Here is a 20,173-nt window from a genome sequence, read left to right as displayed (position 1 = left end):
ATCAGGCTAGTCATAGTAATTAAAACCTGGGCAAATAAAATAATGGAGAGCAAAGGGACTGGATGTCCCAAACTTTCAATTTATTTTGGTCCCTGAGAGGAATGCAAATATTAAAACCATCATATCTGCATAGGTGTCTCCCTGGTTGAAAAATATGTATTTATACATATAATATAAATAGAAACATTTAGCATTTGTAGATGCATTCTTTCATATGGAAATATGGACTGCATAACACATTTTTGGATGTCCTCTACAGTGTTTATCTATTGGGCTTCCAAATGACCAGCTGGTGGTATAGGATGTGACACAGACTGGCATGGATGTGGTTTTAATCTCCCAATTTAAAAATGTTGCCAAAAAACTGGCCTGAAATTTATGGGATTTTCAGAGTAATCAGAAACTGCCAAACTGGGATGTGATACGACACACAAAACATCTGAAGCCATACCATAAATATGATAATAGTAGTAATAATACAAGTAAAATACCCCATTTAAGTCGGGATCTGTAAAAAGTAATTGTGCAAAATCTGCCACCACCTTTCCAAGACGATGCACTAGAGATCTGTAACAAATTTTCAGTGCATTTATCTCAACTCTGAGTTGTCAGCAGTGTTAAAATAAATTAACACTGCCAGTTTCACTAGAACCCCTTTACTGAATAATCTAGTTTATATGCCAGAGTTACACACAACTTTAGTGATTAATTTTGTGTGTGTTTTTGGTAATTGTTTAATTCATTGTCGGTGGCACAGACTGCAAATATTTACACTTTCACCAAAGGGGGAAGTATGTCAGTTTACTTCAAAGAAGTCAAAGACACACCTATACACTCTTAGGAGAACCTTCCTATACCTTTATTACACATAAATGAATTACATTAATAATGCAAAGGCAGTGGTGGCCTAGTGGATAAGGAAGCACACTTGTAACCAAAGGGTTGTGGGTTCAAATCCACTGCTCCTCAGAAACCTCAGATAACCGCTTACTGTTCACTAAGGGTAACGGGTTATGTATTTTTTTTTTTACATAAAACATGAGCTGTCCAAGGTTCTGATACCTAGAGCAATTACATAATATATATTCAGGTCAGTTCTATATGTAGCATTTCCTACTCACTTTCTGCTACAGATATATTTACACATATATTCAAGCAAGCACAAGGTGTGTGGCTAAATTCATGGTTATGAATACTGAATTCACTTTTGGGTTTGGTGTTACTGCTCCAATTCATCTGCATATATCCGCGTTCAAAACATGTCTTCAGATATGTACAAAATGTACACATGCCCACGTAATCATCAACTTGCAGTAAAAAAAAAAAAGTACAAAACGTATTCCCAGTAGTGAACTGACGTTTATCTAAGCTAGGTCATCTGAAGATTAAAGAGAAGCATCAGTTAAGAAAAATATAAAGGACATGTGAAACATTGAGAGCAACATGAAACACGTTCCTTTTTGAAGTTCCTTTTAATTCATCTGCCTCTTCAAACATGCAGACGAGAGGAGCAGAGAGCATGATTCGGAATGCTACGGCTCCGCACCCGAATTCAACAATCTAAGGAAATGCAAGACAAAGGTTTCACGTTCAAAGTAATTTTAGATCATGGTCCTTGGTTGTCAGAACAGTCAGAAGCGGGCAGGATTTCAATGGTGTATGGCGCAAAATTCAGTTTTGACTTTATTTCCAGGCTTTAAAATGTAAAAATGGCATCTGCTTCTCCTATTTTCAGCTTATGTGAACATTTTCCCCCCATTCTACATGTTTAATGTCATAATATACACTGACATGCAGAAATGAGCATAAAGGGCACTTCACTAACTGTTCTTAAATAACATTAAATAACATAAAATATTAATAATATACATCCATATGCCGCACTGCATGCCCAAGTTAAATGCTTTTTTGCATAATTTAAGCAACAACGCGGCACCAACTTTTATACACCTTCCACCCAGACTTCTTTATAACGTCATGCCAATTCTACAGCCTCAGAAAAAAGATGTTCCAGATGCATAGTGTGACATCCATAAACCATAACCTTTAATTTACATAACCTTTCAATAAAAAAAAAATCACCTTTGGAATCTCTCAATGTCTTCAGAAAAACATTCCATGTCTGTGATCTGGAAAATGTGTAAATATACTGTAAATATAAAGGAAGTGCCCGTGGTGCTGAATCGGCTGACCATAGTACCCATAGTAAGTGTAATGTTCTCAAACAACTAGTGGATAAAACAAAAATATAAACCATTCAGCAAATTTCCCATAAACAAACAAACAAATAAATAAATAAAACATGCCTATTTGGGTTAAGATAATATTCAATATCCATATTTATCTGCAGTTTGTCCACTCATAGAGAACCAGAGGCATGAAAAATAAAAGATGCGTGTGCCAATTTATTCCTGCAAACCCAGGTCAGCAAGCTTGCCACCTCACCCTCAATCATTTCTCCAACAACCTTAAATCGATAAAGAAACACTACAAGGGAATTCACACAGCATGTGAAATGAGAATAAAAAAGGTTCATCGGGATACACAACATTGAGATTTTTTTTTTGACCGAGGTGAATTTTGTTGTGACAGGATGTTCTCTACTCTAAAACCACCGATACTCTGTAGATATAATAGTACCACAGTTACAAAGCCAGCTCTCTGTAACGGAACATCAAACCTGGCCCGACCCATAGCCCTGTGTGTCTGTTAAGGTTTTCTTCATGGCCAAACTTCATAATGGAAGGCAGGATGTGTTCAGAGGATGTGTTCACAACCCTTTGACACAACTGCATGTGAAACATACCTAAGCTCCTTCCAGGCAGGGTTCTGAACCCAGGTTAGAGTCTGTTGAACTTCAAATGGTCTTTGGTCAAGAAGGTGGGAAAGTGTTGGCGTAGTGGCTAAGGAAGTGGACTCATAACCAAACGGTTGTGGTGCCACTGTGGTCCCATTAAGGAAGCTACCGACCCCACACACTGCTCCTCAGGCGCCTTTCATGGCTGCCCACGGCTCACAAGGTGATGGGCTAAACGCAGAGGACACATATCGTTGTGTGCACCATGTTTGCTGTGTATCACAATGACAGAAAGCAATCACTTTCACTTTGCATGGGCTATATGAATGGCTACTGGTGGAGAGAAAATAAGCACAAAGAACAGAACATGTGGAGGGACTGTGTACTTCTTCCTGGGAGCAGCCATAGTTCATAACATCCACTGCCACTGTTGGTAACTGAAGCTCTCAAAATGGAACTCAGATTACATGAACTCTAATTGAGACCAATTTTATTCAGACTCCTTAGGATATTGATACAGTTACACAGGATATGGAATCAGCTTTATGCACCAAAAAGCCACAGATTGTTTTCACAGGTTTTCATTCCATGACTTCAAGCCAATCTAAACAATGGCACATGTGGTGTGTGTGGGGGATCATGACAAAAATAGATGCTCTCAAGTACAAAAACATAGAATGGATCACAGAATGTGAACCTACCAATGATAGATCAACTGAATTGAGCAAATGTATGTTATTAATGCAGTAACTAAACAGAAAATAACATGCAAAATGCCGGCTTCACAAATGGAATATGAGTACTTTTGGCCTCTGGCAGCAATTTCAAAGCACAATACATGCATATTAATATAATAGCTAAGAATTTTATTTTGAAGGAAAAACAGTTAAAAATGTGCAATTAGACATACTGTTGATTTTGAAAATCACAGACAAAACCGACCTTCCAGTGATTTGATTGATCGTGAGGATGTGTTACAATATATGCAGAGCACTGAAAAGTTTTTACAGAAACCGGAAAGACTGAAGCAATCTAAGCAGCCACACGCAAGTACAAACTAGTAAGATGATTTTATTTTAAAAAGTGGCTCATGGTTTATTATTCTGTGGGCGTGACAGTTTAGGACAATCCAGCCATCTTGTCTTCTCCACTCAATGACAGGGAAAACAAGGCTAACAAAACTCCCACCTAATTATCTTCACATTTCCATGCCTTCCTACAAGGTCTCCTGTAAAACAAAGGAACATGATAGAATAGCCAATAAGAAGATTCAAATCCAGTCCTGATGTTTACAGAATGTACTGATGGATGAGGAACTGTTCATTTTCCATTATATTCTCTAATAAAATAATGCTTATGTGACAATATCCCCCCAGAAACATGAATGGGTTTGTAAATAATCAGACACAAACTGGACAGACTGACATCTAAAACTTTTGTGAGGTACTGAAACTCTACCATCTGGTAAACGCCACCAACTTCTCAGATCTGAAAGCCCCTCAGCACATGAACAGCTTCTTTCCAAGAGCTGTCAACTGACGGAATCCCACCTCATAATCAGCGACTCCTGCTGCTGCAGGGATTGTTCTGTTACACCTTCTACTAGAACACACTTTGCATACGGTATTTTTTAACATCTGTCGAACGTGTCTGTCTGTGAATATGCTGCACTTGTGTGATATTATGTACATAAGGCATGTGTTTATAACAAAGATGAATGGATATAGTGCAAAAGCCATTAATTAACACTACAGTTATTAAAACTCAAAAGAAAATGATGGAATCGTCTGGATGTAGTTACAGCTGAAAACAAACAATACAAAGAACTGCAAAAAAGATGCAGCTGTTCGGCATAAACATGTAATATTATATCAGCATGCCGCTGCAGGTCAAAGAGGACATGTCACCTGACAGTTTCTCTTTTTTGGTCTCTCAATGCTTGTTTGTGTTCAGATAACCTGCACCGTACACCGCTGTGTCACACCTTATCAGCATCCACCCAGCAGAACCAGTGCGCTAATGGAGCCGGGCTGCAGCTGCAACGCGCAGCTGTCCTCAGTCCCTGCAGCTGCAGAGTCGCTGTCAGCCCGAGCCTCTCCTCCCCCTCGTGCTGTCGGGCGTCTGCCTTCGTGCCTGCGCAAGGTGCAGCCGCAGCAGTAGCCAGAGCAATGAGTCCGCTCTGCAGCTCTACAATTACACTCACCGCAGTCAGAAAGAGACACTGCGGCGACAGCACGCGTGTTCATTAGTGTCACGATCGCTGGACGTGGAGGACGCATACGCAAGACGTCATGAGACAGGGGTTTAATACATAATACACAGGACAGGGGAAACATCACCACACAATGACCCAACGGAGAACAGACGCAAACAGGATAGTTTTATACAATGATACACGGGTGATAACAATCAGGGAACATTACACAGGACGAACATGAAACTCCGGTCCGAACTCCGGACCCGGAGTAACCCCTGCCGGACCGGATCATGACAATTAGGAATTAGGGTCAGTGAGCCAACATCATACGCTATGCAAACAGACGGGTGAAAAGCTGACAAGTCCTGAAGCACTGAGTAGGCCTTTTTATACTTAATATTATTAATATTACTAGTAGTAGTAGTTGCATTTATTAATAAATACATGTATTTATTTGTATTATTATTATTAATCAGTACCATAAACCGTTCCTTGTTATATAAAAAAAAAAGCTAAATATACGGATTTAATGAAAGTAAATGTGGCATTCAATGAAACGTTAATAATAGGAGTGTCTTCTTCCAAGATGATGATGGCCGTTGCACTAGACGAGTATGAAAGAGAAAATTGTTTTCAATGTACTGAATAGGTGTGAGACATTCTGGAAAAGCATCTCAGGCCAGAGGTAATTTGAAGGTATGTATCCTTATTAAGGACTTCTTACATATTAAAGCAAATGTCCGACTTGAAGGGGAAAAAAAAAGATTTACAAGATGCAATACACTTATGAACACTAGGGGCAGTGTATGGATGGGGCTGAGTGGTTTGCAGTGACCCCCATGGCTATGATATATTATTATCAGTTAAGGATGCCAAAAACAGCTGAAGACAGAGTCATCTAATATATGAGAGTCTAACTTCTCTGTGGCGCCTCCTAATGGAGTTGGCTAGTGTGCAATAAACCACGTAGTATACAGTTAAAATATATATTTTTGCCACCACTAGTAAAACAGCAAATGAGGAGATGTCTTCTAAATGAATGTTGTCCCCAATGTTCCATGAGAGTAAAAACATGATATTTTTTTTAAATATGCAGATTTTGACACACATCTGTAGTGTTATACTGTAGACTATAAAAGCAGACAGTTCAGTGCTGTTCTTTTATTAGCGCTGACAAATGACTTACATAACAAAAGAGGATACTGACCTCAGTGTTTGCAGCAAGTGCCTGCCGGAAACATCTCAGAAATAACATGCCCCACAGACCCATTTTTACTCTACAGTGTCTGTCAGTTCCTCGAACGCGGCGATCCAGAAACCTTTCACCGAAAACACAAAAACCCGTGCCAGTGGCTTTCTCTCGGTTGTGTTGCCGGTGACTGACACTCAATGGCCCGCTCATTAATCTTCCATTTGTGGGAGAGATTGCGTACCTGCCCCCTACATATTTCTGTCCGGATGATCAATGTCGGCCTCCCTCACTTTTGTCACATTTTAATCTGCGGAGGGTCTGGACTGGGATTGCCTGTGTCTGAGCGCAGTCCTTGTGCTGTAAATTGCCGCGTGGCCGAAGGGAGCTGCAGAGTGTCACTTCACAGCAGATTAAAATGTGTCGAACGGCAAAATTTACTACATTAATCAAAGTGCAAGAGGGAAAAAAGAAATCCATAAAAGAAGGAGCAGGGCTCCTGAGAATTACTTCTTGTGCACTCAAGTTAAATATAATAGATGTGAGTAGGATGTTGAAGTAAAAGTCCCATGTATAAGCATTATTGGCCACACGTCCAGCTCAAACAGCGGGTATGAATTGCACAGCGGTTGTAATCTATTTAAAGGTTTATATGGTCTACTTCAGACTTCATCAAATGCAATTTCCTCCCCCTCAGCCAACACAAGATCCTGTCTGAGGGATAAACATCAGAGCGCAACACCTTAAATCAGAGCTAAAACATTACCGAAGCCCGCAGGCCGCATAATTCAAGCCAGTTGCAGCGTCTGTGTTTTAGGGTAGCGGCATTTCTGAAACCGGCATCAAATCTATTGCTGCGGTGAGCTCTGCAATATCCCCTCCCTGCTGCACCCCTCCCACTTTCTCCCCACCATTCAATAATCGTCTTCCCCCCCGAGCTCCAGACCTGTTTCTCTGTTCCCTGAACTCCTGGTCTCCATCGGTAACTGTTTCCTTGGTAACTGTACAGATGGAGCGAAGGTGCGCGGCAGAGGCAGTGGATGGAGACGGGCGGGCATGGGGGACAGGCAGCCGAAGCCACCCGGCTACAATTCCACTGATTCCACTTTAGAGAGCACAAGGCCGGCTTGCATATAGCCACCGCCGCCGCCATTAGTGAACCCCAGCAGACGCCAGCTGCCGCCACTCCCCTGGCACAGTTCAAAGTGCAGCCCAGAACTGTCTAAATCCTGAAAATTGCCTTTGTACCTCAGCTAGTTGTGCAATAGCAAATACACAAAAACTACTATTATGATGCCAGTGAGAATACGGACACACATGATGGCAGGAGGTAAAAAGAAAGCTACCGGGACCCAAAATGATACAGAGTGGAAGCAGAGCCTTCAGCCACCATATCTGCCTGACCACTAAGAACATAGAGCAGCATGTCAGCCATTTAGCCATTGAACAGATGCACATTTATTTTTGACTTTTTCCAAAGTAGCAGTTTTGGACAGACTATTCTGAAAATGCTTGTACATGCATAACCAGCTGCTACAGCGGAACACGAGAGACACCCCCCCTTTCCCCAGCAGACGGAATCGCGCACAAACAAAAGCACAAAATAAACCCCATTATATTCTGTTGATGTGTGAGCCGCAGAAGGTCTCATATCTAAAGCTGTCAAGACACTGGCATGAATAAGGTTCTGAATAGGAAATGAGAAATTCAAAAGAAAAAGCCAGGGACTATCAATCACAGAACGCAGAACCATTACCAAAGCGGGGCGCATTGCGCGAGCTCGGCAGCTTCCCCAAGGCTACGGCGTGTTGATTTCTGAGGCCGCTACCTCACAACTCAAAGCCCTAATCCATCTGCTACACCACTGATACTCCAGTCAACAAAAGGTAGGGAAGCAGGCAAAGACAAATTCACTGTGCATGAGATGCCGACTCCTTACAAATGAGCAAAGTCCAGACCGGACTCGGCCTTCATTATGGCACGATCTGAATCGAGAAATGCATGTTCTCACGAATTCAGATTCCTATTAATTATTGGTGCTGTGCACTGTGGTAAATATTATATGAAATAAGACTCATTTTAAGACTTATTTTGTGGTATGACAGGCTGGGATTATGATATCTGACAGATGAAATCTGACTCATTTTGTAAAACATCATGTCATCATCATAAAAAAAAAAAAGAAAAATAAAAAAGAAACATTTGCTCATTCACAGTGTGCTGGGGAAATTGAAGTCAGGTATTATTTATTCATGCGTTTGGCAATGAGCTAGTCAGATAATGTAGCTTGTATTATAGATGTAATTCAGTAGGACAGAGAGATTTTCTTAGAAAATAGGGTCCAAAATGCTGTGGGATTTCACATGTTCTACATTATTCTATCCTAATATACACAGTTAGACTAATGGAAAAAAAAAGTTGCTGTCATGAAACGTTCTGGCAGGGGTCCTGGAGTTCTGAGTTCGGACTGGAGTTTCATGTTAGTCTTGTGTAATGTTTCCTGATTGTTATCACCTGTGTATGAATGTATAAAGCTGCCCTGTTCGTGTCTGTTTGCCGTCGGGTCATTGTGTGGTGATGTTCCCTTGTCGTGTCATTCATGTATTAAACCCCTGTTTTGTGACATCATGCGTATGCGTCCTTCTTCCTCGCCATATCCAGCCAGCGTGACAGAATGACCCAACAAGATTTTGGTTGCAGACGACACCGCCCTGCTGAGACACAAGGAGCCGTGACACGTCGGGAGGACGCCGCCAGCCCCCTTGTCCCAGACAGTATTGGCTTCATTGGTCCCGATACTTGCCACAGAGGTGTAGCCAAATAGAGTATTCAGACAGAGACCGGGGCTGGAGTTCCATAAATTACATGGAGCAAGACCATATTCTAGTAGTTCTAAAAACCCAAGGTGGAGAAGGTTGAGTTAAAGTAGATGGTAGAGGGTGGGAGTTTCAATTCCATTTGAAACACATTTAATTTTTCTCTATAGATTATAGTGGCTGTTCATGTTCACATACTTGAATGAGTATGTAGTTATAAGTCCTTAATTAATGTAATGTGGGAACTTAGACAAATGTGAAAAAATGATTAATATACTGCAACGGAAGGCTGGTGGAAAAATGAATAATGGACATAATGAACAAGATTTTGTCAGATAACCATAAAAGGGGATTGCAAAAAATTTTACACAGAAACAGATATATTCTGTACTTAGTATAACAAACTAATCCAGGGAGAACAACACCAGACAGAACTGTTGCTGTCCAAGAGTAAAGGAATTTAACTAAAAGCCAACAAAATAAGATTTTCGGAGATTCTGTTACAAAAAATAAAGTGACCCAAGTGAGTCAGATTGCTGCTGTGCCTTGACCTGCCTTTGCTGTTGTGCATAGCTCAGTGTGTTCTGTCCCAGATTCTGTAGATGCATGACAGGTTTTAACCCCCAGCACACAGCAGGCCCTCAACCAGACTCCCCTGAACCACTCCACACTCCACAAATCACACTGTGGCCAACCATTGATTTCTCTCTCTCTCTCTCTCTCTCTATTGCACTCATTTTTTGCCAAGTACTTTTGTTTCGTTCTTCCCCCCCTTTTTTTTCCTTTTTTTCCCCCATTTATTCGACCCTTAGCTCTGACAGCTTCTTGAGTACAAGTCACGTTCTGGTGTGTCACACCAGCTAAGAAGAAATGTGCCACAGAATAAGCCACCCCATGTAAATCTCTAATCTCCCGTATTCTCTCATTTTCTAGGATTTTCCTGGGATTTTGATTATTGGATGACTTCTGCTACCCTAGTCCATGGAGATCATGCTGGAAGAGGATGGTAAAGCAAAATCCTGTTATAAGACCCACACGTACAAGAACAAAAGCTGCCTAGCTTTTTCCCCCTGCATTTTTAATGTCATTCTTTATTATATTATATTGATTTTTCATGACTTTCTGGATCCGAACATAGACACAAAGAAAGTGGAACTTTCGAGCAGACTGTGCTCCACAGAGCGTGGTTAAATATTTAAATGCTGCATTCGATTCAGACCTTTCATCTAGTCTGAGCATTGCATTGTTCCCACTCAGAATACCTGTTATGCAGGGCACACATGTGCCAGTCTATTTTACCACTCAAGCACAATAAGAACTATTTATGCTGATCACCTTACGCTCACTATTACATCATACTGCACTGTAGAACGGCAGGTTTACAATGTAGTGTAGTGACAATGCAGTCACCTCACCCCGTCTTGAACCCAGGCCCGTGCCTTTACTAGAACACCCATAGGGCACTCAGGAAGTCTATTAAACATTAAGGACTGAGTCAGATAAAGAAAAGCAAACACTTTACACATTTATCTTACCAAAAAGCAAATACTAAAAAACACATTTTTAACATACATCCTGTCCTTCTGACCGAACACTACAAAATTAAATATTCTCTCAAGTATAATCCAATCTGAAAAATGTACTGAACGTTGATAGATATGGGTATTAATTGGTAAATGCCAATGTTTCAACAGCAACAACAGCCGACCTAATTTAAATTCCTTGGAACAATACAACATCTAAGAATAAATGTCAAATAACACTTGAACTTCTACGTCTACACGAGTGTCCATTGTACATTTAACAATTGAACATTAAGCTTTAACACTATTTCACATCCTCTGTATAATCATTCTCTTCATCCATCAGTGGTTTTAATGTTGTGGCTAATCATTGTGTTCTGGGAGCAAGCAGAAACTTGCAGAAACCAAAGCATAAAATATACATTATGAATGATGGATGAATGAATCCAGGTCAGCTTTTACAAAACATAAACCCGAGCCCAATTAACAGAGAACGTACAGAACTATGTAGCTGCAGAAGCACAACCAACACAATATGGCTGTACCTCCTCTCCTTTGCCACAGTGTGTTATTAATATGGTTATAAATATTTCATCTCAATGATTAGGTGTAAACCCAGTTAAATATTAATTTGCCCCATAGATATTTCACATATATAAGCGCTATGCTTTAGATATTCACACACGGCCTCACAGGGGAAAGCAGACGGAGAGAGAGAGAAGGAGTAGGAAAATAATGTGTTGTGCATTAAAGTAAGTCAATTAAAAATAAAGCAATTCACAGTGGGACCCACAGTCAAAAGCACCTTGAGCCAAATTTACACCACTTCATCCACTGCGGTAACATTAACCAACTTGTCTTCCCCTGTTTATTAATTCATTTGTGAATGATGTGGCCACGGTGCCACTGGCTTTTCCTGTGACATTTGGATACAATAGACTACAAATGACTCCAGGTCAATATTTCACAATGCGTTAATCTTGTCTTCATTTTTTTTTTTTTTTTGGCCCAGTTTACAGAACAAAAAGGCCAAGTAAGGATAACTTCTCCATACCCTTGAAAATTGCATTAAAAATTATAGGATATTAAAATGATAGATTGTTTTTAAACTTTTTTTTTATAATGGCACAAAAATTTTTGCCTCCCGTGGCACTCCAGTGTTACCAATTATTACCTTTTTTACAGATTGCTCAACACATCGCCTAAGGAGACACCAGCCCTTCTTCCTCTACTTCTCTCTGCGTGTGTGTATGTGTGTGTGTGTGGGGGGGGGTGTATAGTTGTGTTCTGTGTGTGTTGGTTCCTCTGGAGAACCCTGGCCTGCAGGAATACGGCAGTCCTGGAAGCATATGGAGCCTCGAGTGGCAGGGCTGCACCTGGACACGTTGCCCTACTGCCTGCTGGGATGTGGGCTCTGGGACTGAGTGTAGGCACTCTGCCAGGCGGGCTGTCCTCCCAGGGAATACATGGAGTTGATCATAACCATAACCTACACAATTTGCCTCCCCACACATATGCTGGCATCCTGTTTAAAGCACATACTCACGGGGGTTCACAATGCATAATGAAGTACCCCATATTTAAAAATCCATCCAGTGTCAAATTAAAGCACAATGCATCCAACTAGAGAGCTTCATAAGACTCCCCAAATTAAATTTTGCAAATCAGATTTTGTTTTTGTGGTGGAAATGGTGAATATGACATCAGTAACTAAGACAGATTTCATCTGGTGAATCTCACATCACTGTGGTGCAGTGGTGGGCTTGTGGGTAAGGAAGTGGACTGGTAATTGAAAAATCCCAAACCTCCAAGTTGCCACTGAAATCCCCTTGAGCAACCTTGAGAGTCGCCATTATGGCTGCCCACTGCTCATTAATTGATACAGAGGACACTTTTTCTTTTGTGCACCGTTTGCTGTGCATCACATTCACTTTTCATCATGTGATTTACATCACCCACTCAGCGATGTTTGTAACCTGTAGAGGAGAGCATAATAATTGGTAACACTGGAGTGCCACGGGAGGATTTTTGTGCCATTATAAAAAAAAGTTTAAAAACAATCTATCATTTTAATATCCTATAATTTTTAATGCAATTTTCCTGGAATGTTTTTCATGTTGCACCATAAGACATTTACATTTACAGCATTTATCAGACGCCCTTATCCAGAGCGACTTACAATCAGTAGTTACAGGGACAGTCTCCCTGGAACAATTTAGGGTTAAGTGTCTTGCTCAGGGACACAGTGGGATTCGAACCCAGGTCTTCTGTTTCATAGGCCACTGACAGTCACTCTCTAGTACAACAAAATTCCCTCAAAATTTCGCTCACCCACTCACTTATTACCACTTATTGATAAGCAGGACTCACACACGCACACAAAAAAGCCATCTAATCACACACATATACATAAGGAACATTCCAGTCTCCAATCCACCAACACAGGTGTGTAAACTCTGCACACACAAACTCACGACCTTGGAGGGGCGAGGCCGTGTCGACTCATTACAGCAGATCGAACTGGTGAGAAATGGAAAAATAAAAACTTTGCCGCAGCTGTCAGGGCAACTGGCATGCCTGATCCTCCAGCGCTGCGCCACTCCCCCCGCGATGCAGAGATAATGTCACAACACCAGCAGTCTCCTTAAGCAGGCCAGCCTCTGCTGCGCGACGCCCTTATCAACAAGATTCTGCATGTAAACAGTCCCTGTCTGGGAGGCACTCCGCGATTATACATTTATACCAAATCTGTTCCTGACACAGAATGTTTCTATTATCGACTGCAGCAGTAGCTACAGCCGCTTTTTTTTTTTTTCCTCATTATTATATTTTTTGCCCAAAGGCTTGAAGGTTAAGAGTGCAATCAGTCCTTTCTGGAAGTTTTCTTTTTTTTTTTTAAATGTTCGCATCACACTGCACTAACAGGTTCACTGGAGGATTCCAGAGGGGAAAAACAAGAGGCGATGCTGAAAGCGAGAAGCTGATGCTTGTTCTGCTGTTAATTACACTGACAAGACAAGATTAGGCAGAATATCATTAATTATTGCAATCAACTTTTGTAATAATTCATAAGAAAAATAAAGCAAGATTAAAAATATGAAATAATGCATAATTTTAAAACCACTGAAAGATAAATGACTTGTGCCTCTTCATGAATATTCCCTAAATTACTGCAACATTTATTAAAACCTACGGTCATATCAGTACTCATTAATGATACTGTGCAGAGACCTGTAAATCTGTACCACACATAAGGAAATGTACCACAACCTTCTGTGAAAGTGAAGTGATTGTCACTTGTGATACACAGCAGCACAGCACACGGTGCACACAGTGAAATTTGTCCTCTGCCTTTAACCCATCACCCTGAGTGAGCAGTGGGCAGCCATGACAGGCGCCCGGGTAGCAGTGTGTTGGGACGGTGCTTTGCTCAGTGGCACCTTGGTGGATCGGGATTCGAACCGGCAACCTTCTGATTACGGGGCCGCTTCCTTAACCGCTAGGCCACCACTGCCTCTGTCCTTCGGGGTAACTCACCACCCACCTAAAAACTGCTGCCAACCACAAATGACACTGATATTCCCTGCTGGCAGGACGAGGCATTAATAATCACATTAAAGTGAAAGAAGTGAAAGTCATTGGAAAGCACAGCAAAAACAGCACACGGTGCACACATGCAATGTGTTGTGCATGTAACCCATCACCCTTAGTGAGCAGTGGGCAGCTATGAAAGACGCCCGGGGAGCAGTGTGTGGTGACAGTACTTGGTGTGGTGTTGTTCAGTGCTCGCTAGGCCAAACACATTAATCTTGCAACGAACTTTCATCCATGGAGTGGTTGTGCTGTGTTATTGTGTTCTCTGGCTCAAGAGTTTATTTGAATGTTTCTCATGCTATTCACCCTCCAAACCTGCTTATTCTCCAAATCTCATGATCTCACCTGATTCTGTAAATACATCACCAAAAGCTTGGAATCAAACAGTGCCACAATGTGTTACAATACATGCAGGATGGGGAGGTGTCAGTCAGATGCAAGAATATGACTGGCACAAATAATTAATAACAATAAGCTGTGAAATTTGTTCTTCAGCTGAATGTTATGAATGAATGAGGAAGTTATGAGGAAAATGGGGCAGTGGTGGCCTAGCGGTTAAGGAAGCGGCTCGAATCCCAATCCGCCAAGGTGCCACTGAGCAAAGCACCATCCCCACACACTACTCCCCGGGGTTAAATGAAGAGGACAAATTTCACAGTGTGTGCTGTGCTGCTGTATAATAATTATTTATTATAAATAATTTCCTGAGGAAAATAAATGAGGAAGTTATGCAGGTGTATATGTATCTGTATTGAATGAAAGAACACCTGGTCAGTTCAAATGTTTTTTTTTATGTTGTTGGTAATTTTTCTGTCATTGTTAAATGCACTCTTCTGCACTCTGCTTAGAGTTTAGAGTTGCAAACCTTAGTAAAAAACCTACATAACAAATGTGATTTCATTTTTTCAAGAAGCAAGGATATCTGATTACAATGAGCACAGCAGAGAAAAGGACAAATGACAAAATATCAAGGCTAATTGCTTGTGAATGTTCCAGTTATATAGCAGCAATTTTGATTGAGTAAAAAATTACAGTACCTCCCACACACTAAACCATCAAGTCCTGGATATTCTGACTTCACACCCCAGTCCTCAGCAATCAGAATGCGGCCTTGAGTGCAAGTTGTAACATGCACATTCATAGAAATTAAAGCAATGGCAAGGCTGCAAAGCAATTACAGAGGGAACAATTAGAATTGAACTCTTTCATGTAAAGAGTTTAATGTAACAAATTTAATGTAATAATTAAAAGTGTCTGTGCCAGAAAGCAGCACCATTATGTCAACCCCATACTGAACTGGAAAATTAATTTCTGGGCATGGTCCTCACGGCTATATAACCCTGAGCGGACGCTGTTTTTGGGAGAAAGCGGGCAGGAGGTCCGGCTGCTTTCGGTGCCTGGCTAGCCGTGCAATATTCAAGCCATCGATCAGCGGTGACTTGTTAATTATCTGAGACGAATCTTGCGTGTAAGGTTTGTTGTAACAGGCTCCTGTGGTAAAAGAGAAGGTAGAAAGCCTTTCTCCAGAATGCACTTCTGAAAGTGCAGGTAATTATGGGCTCGGGCAGCAGTGCCTACATGCTGCATCTTAAAATGTCGAGCTCGGTGTGTGTGATTCGGTAATAAAATGTAAATTTATGGCTAAATGGCTGACAGTAGGGTGTAAAGCAGTGCCCCCCATTGTGGATTGTGCACAGACTGTAGAAGGCAAGACAATAAAGCAAATTTGGTTAATCATCACAAATTAATTTGTAAATGGCGGTGTCCTACATCCAAGTCTTTGAATGAGGCCGTGTCATTCACATTTTAAAAAGCCAGATATGCAAAGCAGCCAACACGCAGGGAAAAGGGAAAGATTAAGCTGGGTAACATACGACATGAAAGGTCTTTTGAGCTGCCAGCCTTTATTGAGAGTCAGTCTTTAAAATACTACCTGTCCTCTGTATGAACCCACAGTCATGTCATCATAGTCATTTTTCCTTTTTTTGGCACGTATTTTACCCGTCCATGGCTGCTCACAATAAATCAGCCTCCCTCACCAAATTGCCACGGAACCCTGCTTCCTTTCACATTCCAGCCCCAATGTGGCTCCAGTCTCCTGGGTCCCCCAGCACTACCGCACACTCTGAAGCTGGGAAAGGCGCTCTGCTCCGTGTTCCACTGAACCAAGGAAATTGCTTTTGCTCGCCACCACCATGCCATTTTGTTTAATGTGTGGCACAGTACCTCCATGAGATCTGCTGAAATGGCCACTGCTACTCTTCCCCACGTGGGGAAGGCAGTTAGCAATAGGAGTTAATAAGTCCACGCTGTGCATGCTCCCAGGCGCCTGAGGAAATGGGAAGAGCTCTGTCAAAGACAACTTTGTCACTATCGACTGTGCTGTGTGGATGAATCAGTGTGGCAGCTGAGAAGACAGACAGTGAGACAGACAGATAGGACTACACAGTATATATGCAGTGCTATACAATAGGTAGTGGATAAAGAGCGTTCAATAATGTCGGATTAAAGCACAGAAAAATCTACATACATGTTTGATTTGGTTGTGGTCCTGGCCTGAGATTGAGCACCACCCATTTCAAGGTTTGTCTTCTGGCCGTCAGAAATAATTAGACTTAAGACAAAATGTAATGATTAATGAGTTTCTCCTTTCCAAGGAACTGATAACCAGCTAAGCACTCAATCTTTTTCTGTAAATGCAGACAGCATAGCTGATGACTCCCCATGTGTTAACTGTTAAGTAGCAAATATACCAGGGTCTCAGACTTAAGATCAGTTAAAACGCTGAAGGTAAAGTAAATTGTCTTAAATTTTCCAGTATTTTAAATCCACCTCACTGGAAATAAAAAACAAGCTAACATATATTTTTGATAGATCCTGGGTTGGAATAAGAAGCATATAAATGCTGCTCCATCAAGGCTACCTCCGGAAACTCTCCCAAATTGACAATGTTCTGCATGCAAAGACGGAGGCTGCCATAAACTCATCATGTATGGCACAACCAGAGCATGCTAATCTGTGAAGGAGGTAGGTTGAAGTACAAGTGGTGAGAGGCCTGCTGAACTTCTGGAAGAAAGCATATGATAGTCCAAAAACAGTAATATGCAGTTAGCTAATAGCATTTATAATGAATTCATTTGTGTAATTTGCGAATTTGAATCCCCAGTAATCTGTCATGTGATCATGATGTACTTATGCATCGTAATTTATTCAGTGTCTGAAGAAAGAAAAGAAAGGAAAGTGATTGTGATACACTGCAGCATAGCACATGGTGCACACAACAAAATGGGCTCTGCTTTTAACCATCACCCTTAGTGAGCAGTGGGCAGCCATGACAGGCGCCCGGGGAGCAGTGTGTGGGGATGGTGCTTTTGCTCAGAGGCACCTCAGGGGCACCTTGGGAGATCGGGATTCGAAACTGCAACCTTCTAACTACGGGACCGCTTCCTTAACCACTAGGCCACGACTGCCCCAAAGAATCGTGGCCCATACGGGGGACGAACGCACGAACCTTGCGGGATAAAAATGTGTTTCTAGCTGGTTCCAAGATCAGCTAAATGAGGAAGGTTGCATAAATCCAGCATAAAACTTGTGTCTAGTCTTATTCATTGTCTTAGCCATTGCTACACCTGGCTATTCCTGGCCCACCAGGTTGGACTCATTCACTTGTGTGCTGGGTTTTAATCACCAACAAGTTCTGCCTGTTAGGTAGGGGTGAATAGGACCCTTTAAATTATAGTTTATCACACACTCTCAGGGTTGTGAGTTTATTACTCTCGTGTTCTGTGCTAAACTGAAGCAGACGTAGTGCTATGTTAGTTCTGTGTTTTGTTGTGTGTGTTTCCATCATGTCATTTATTTTCACTTTGCACAATGTTGAGAGCCTGTGTCTCACCCATGAACCGAATTAGCATGACAGCCATAGTTTACTTTGATGGCTTTGTTCTGCAGAAGTAGGCTTCTCCACACTTAAAAAGCAAGGAAATATTTTACACTTTTTAAATAAGAACAATGTGTTAATTTTTCATTCTTCACTTCCTAAAAATGCAACAAATGTTTGCAGCAAGCCTAGCATCCACAAGTATTTTATATTGTGTGTGTGTGTGTGTGTGTGTGTGTGTGTGTGTTTGTGTGTATATATATATATATATATATACTTAATATATATCATGTACACAGCATAATCTATAGCATATATATCATGTATATATCATGTACACAGCATAATCTCCATTGGAAGCTCTACCATGTTACTCTTTAGGAAAAAAAATGTAGTCTAACAATCGGATGCCCAGAATATATAAAGACTGCAAATGCTTCAGATTTAAAGTAATTAAATGATCTACATTTTTGCCCCCTGTCCCCATGGCACAAATAACTCTCATTATGTGAATCTGAAGACAGCACAGCCACAGGCAGCCAGACAGCTTTGAAAAGACAGAGGCAAAATGGTGACTTATAGAATGATCATTATCCTGGCATGCCTCCATTTGTTCTACATGACTGACAAGTAGACCAATTAAATGTGCGTAATGCAAGTGTCTACTTTTACTTAATTGCGACTAATACAGCACCCTTGGAATTGGTAAATGAGGCAACATGTTTGTCTGCTGCAGCGGTGGCACTGGTGAAGGTAAAAGTAAGCTTCAGCACGGACCAGGTTACACGTATAAGTCCACAGCCATCATGAAACCATTTCTATCGTGACAGGAAAACAGACCCGTTTAAACAATTTACAATCAGTTCAGAATCAACAGAACTAAGATGGACTGGAGATTATCTGATGAGATGTGTAGTAAAATGTTTATTCCCTAGACGCAGTCATCTAACGCTGCAAATAAAGCCATGTCATTATGTTGCTGCTGAACGAAGTGATCATCTGCTAGTCTATTAAAGGTCAACAAGTCCCTCTTGGGTCATAAACTTGTTTTTATAAGCTACTTTGCTAGGTAACAAGGGATCAGTCATAAACTGCAATTCAAACAAGAAGCAAACAAAACAGGAGAGCTCTCAAAGCTTTTTCTGACCGTGAAGTGAAAGTTTTTAAGAACACTATGCATTCACCCTCCAACAGAAAATATGTTTCTTGTTTACTATGGAAACAAAATTACAATGAACCCTTACAATGAATCAGTACTGCTGCATTTCTCATCAGATGTCTTCATCACACAGAATTAAGTGTGAGCTGAGGGTCTGCATAGGAGCTGAGGTGTCTTGAGAGAAGGAGAGAGAACAGAACAAAGGGAGAAATCTGTGTCTTGGCTCGGATCCGTCACTGAACTGACAGAATTACATTTAATGATTCTCACTTAAATAGCCAGACGAAGCCTGAGGGCCACACAGACCGCCACATACACCTCCATTCCTGATTTTGTAGATATTTTTCTTCACCCTTTCTTCTCACCTCTTATTGAGTCACATCCACCCAGCCCATCACACCTTAAGCCAGATGCCCAGTCTGACAAAAACAGCCTGAAATTTGCACAAGATGTCAGGTTTCTATTATACACAGATAAGCAGGAACATGCTGAGTGTTCTTCCTCTTCTATTATGAGTTTACAGGTTGCTTTCGTGGTTGTTTTTATTCTTTTACCCCGAATGGGGTGTGTCCATCAGTCTGACAGGTCATGTGGTTTTCTTGCTTGAACAAACAACAATTCTGGACAGAGAATGGCGCAGAGGAAAGTGCTGATAAATGAAACTGTGCTCAAACAGCACGGCTATATTTTTTTTAAGTGTGAAGGCATGCTTGAAAGGAACATAAGAGGCCCATAAGCTATGAAATATTGGCCGAATAAATTCTGGCCACAGTATGGCGCATTTCAGGGATGAGAGACTGAACATCTAGTTAGCTTTTCATGGCCACAGAAATAAGTCAGTTTTCTCCACACAGCAGCACAAAAGCTACATTTGTTCGAGTAAAGACAATTGATTTTGCCAGATTTTTTTTTTTTTTGGTTCAGAATATTTTTGCTAATTGCATTTGTAGATTCATTTGTGCAAAAATAAACTCTACAGGTCGACAGGACATCAAAAAAGCATCATGTCGCGAGTATG

The 20,173-nt window shown here is 41.2% G+C and overlaps 1 protein-coding gene across 4 annotated transcripts in view; it reads right to left on the bottom strand.

Annotated features, from left to right (window-relative positions):
- Positions 1 to 20,173, bottom strand: part of astn2 (astrotactin 2) — a 260,288-nt gene that overhangs the window by 191,415 nt on the left and 48,700 nt on the right. The window lies entirely within an intron of this gene.

Source organism: Denticeps clupeoides, chromosome 3 (genome assembly GCF_900700375.1).
Source record: "Denticeps clupeoides chromosome 3, fDenClu1.1, whole genome shotgun sequence".
In the NCBI taxonomy this organism is placed as follows: Eukaryota; Metazoa; Chordata; class Actinopteri; order Clupeiformes; family Denticipitidae; genus Denticeps; species Denticeps clupeoides.
The sequence above is the reverse complement of the archived record's forward strand: the minus strand, read 5'-3'. Positions and strand labels throughout refer to the sequence as shown.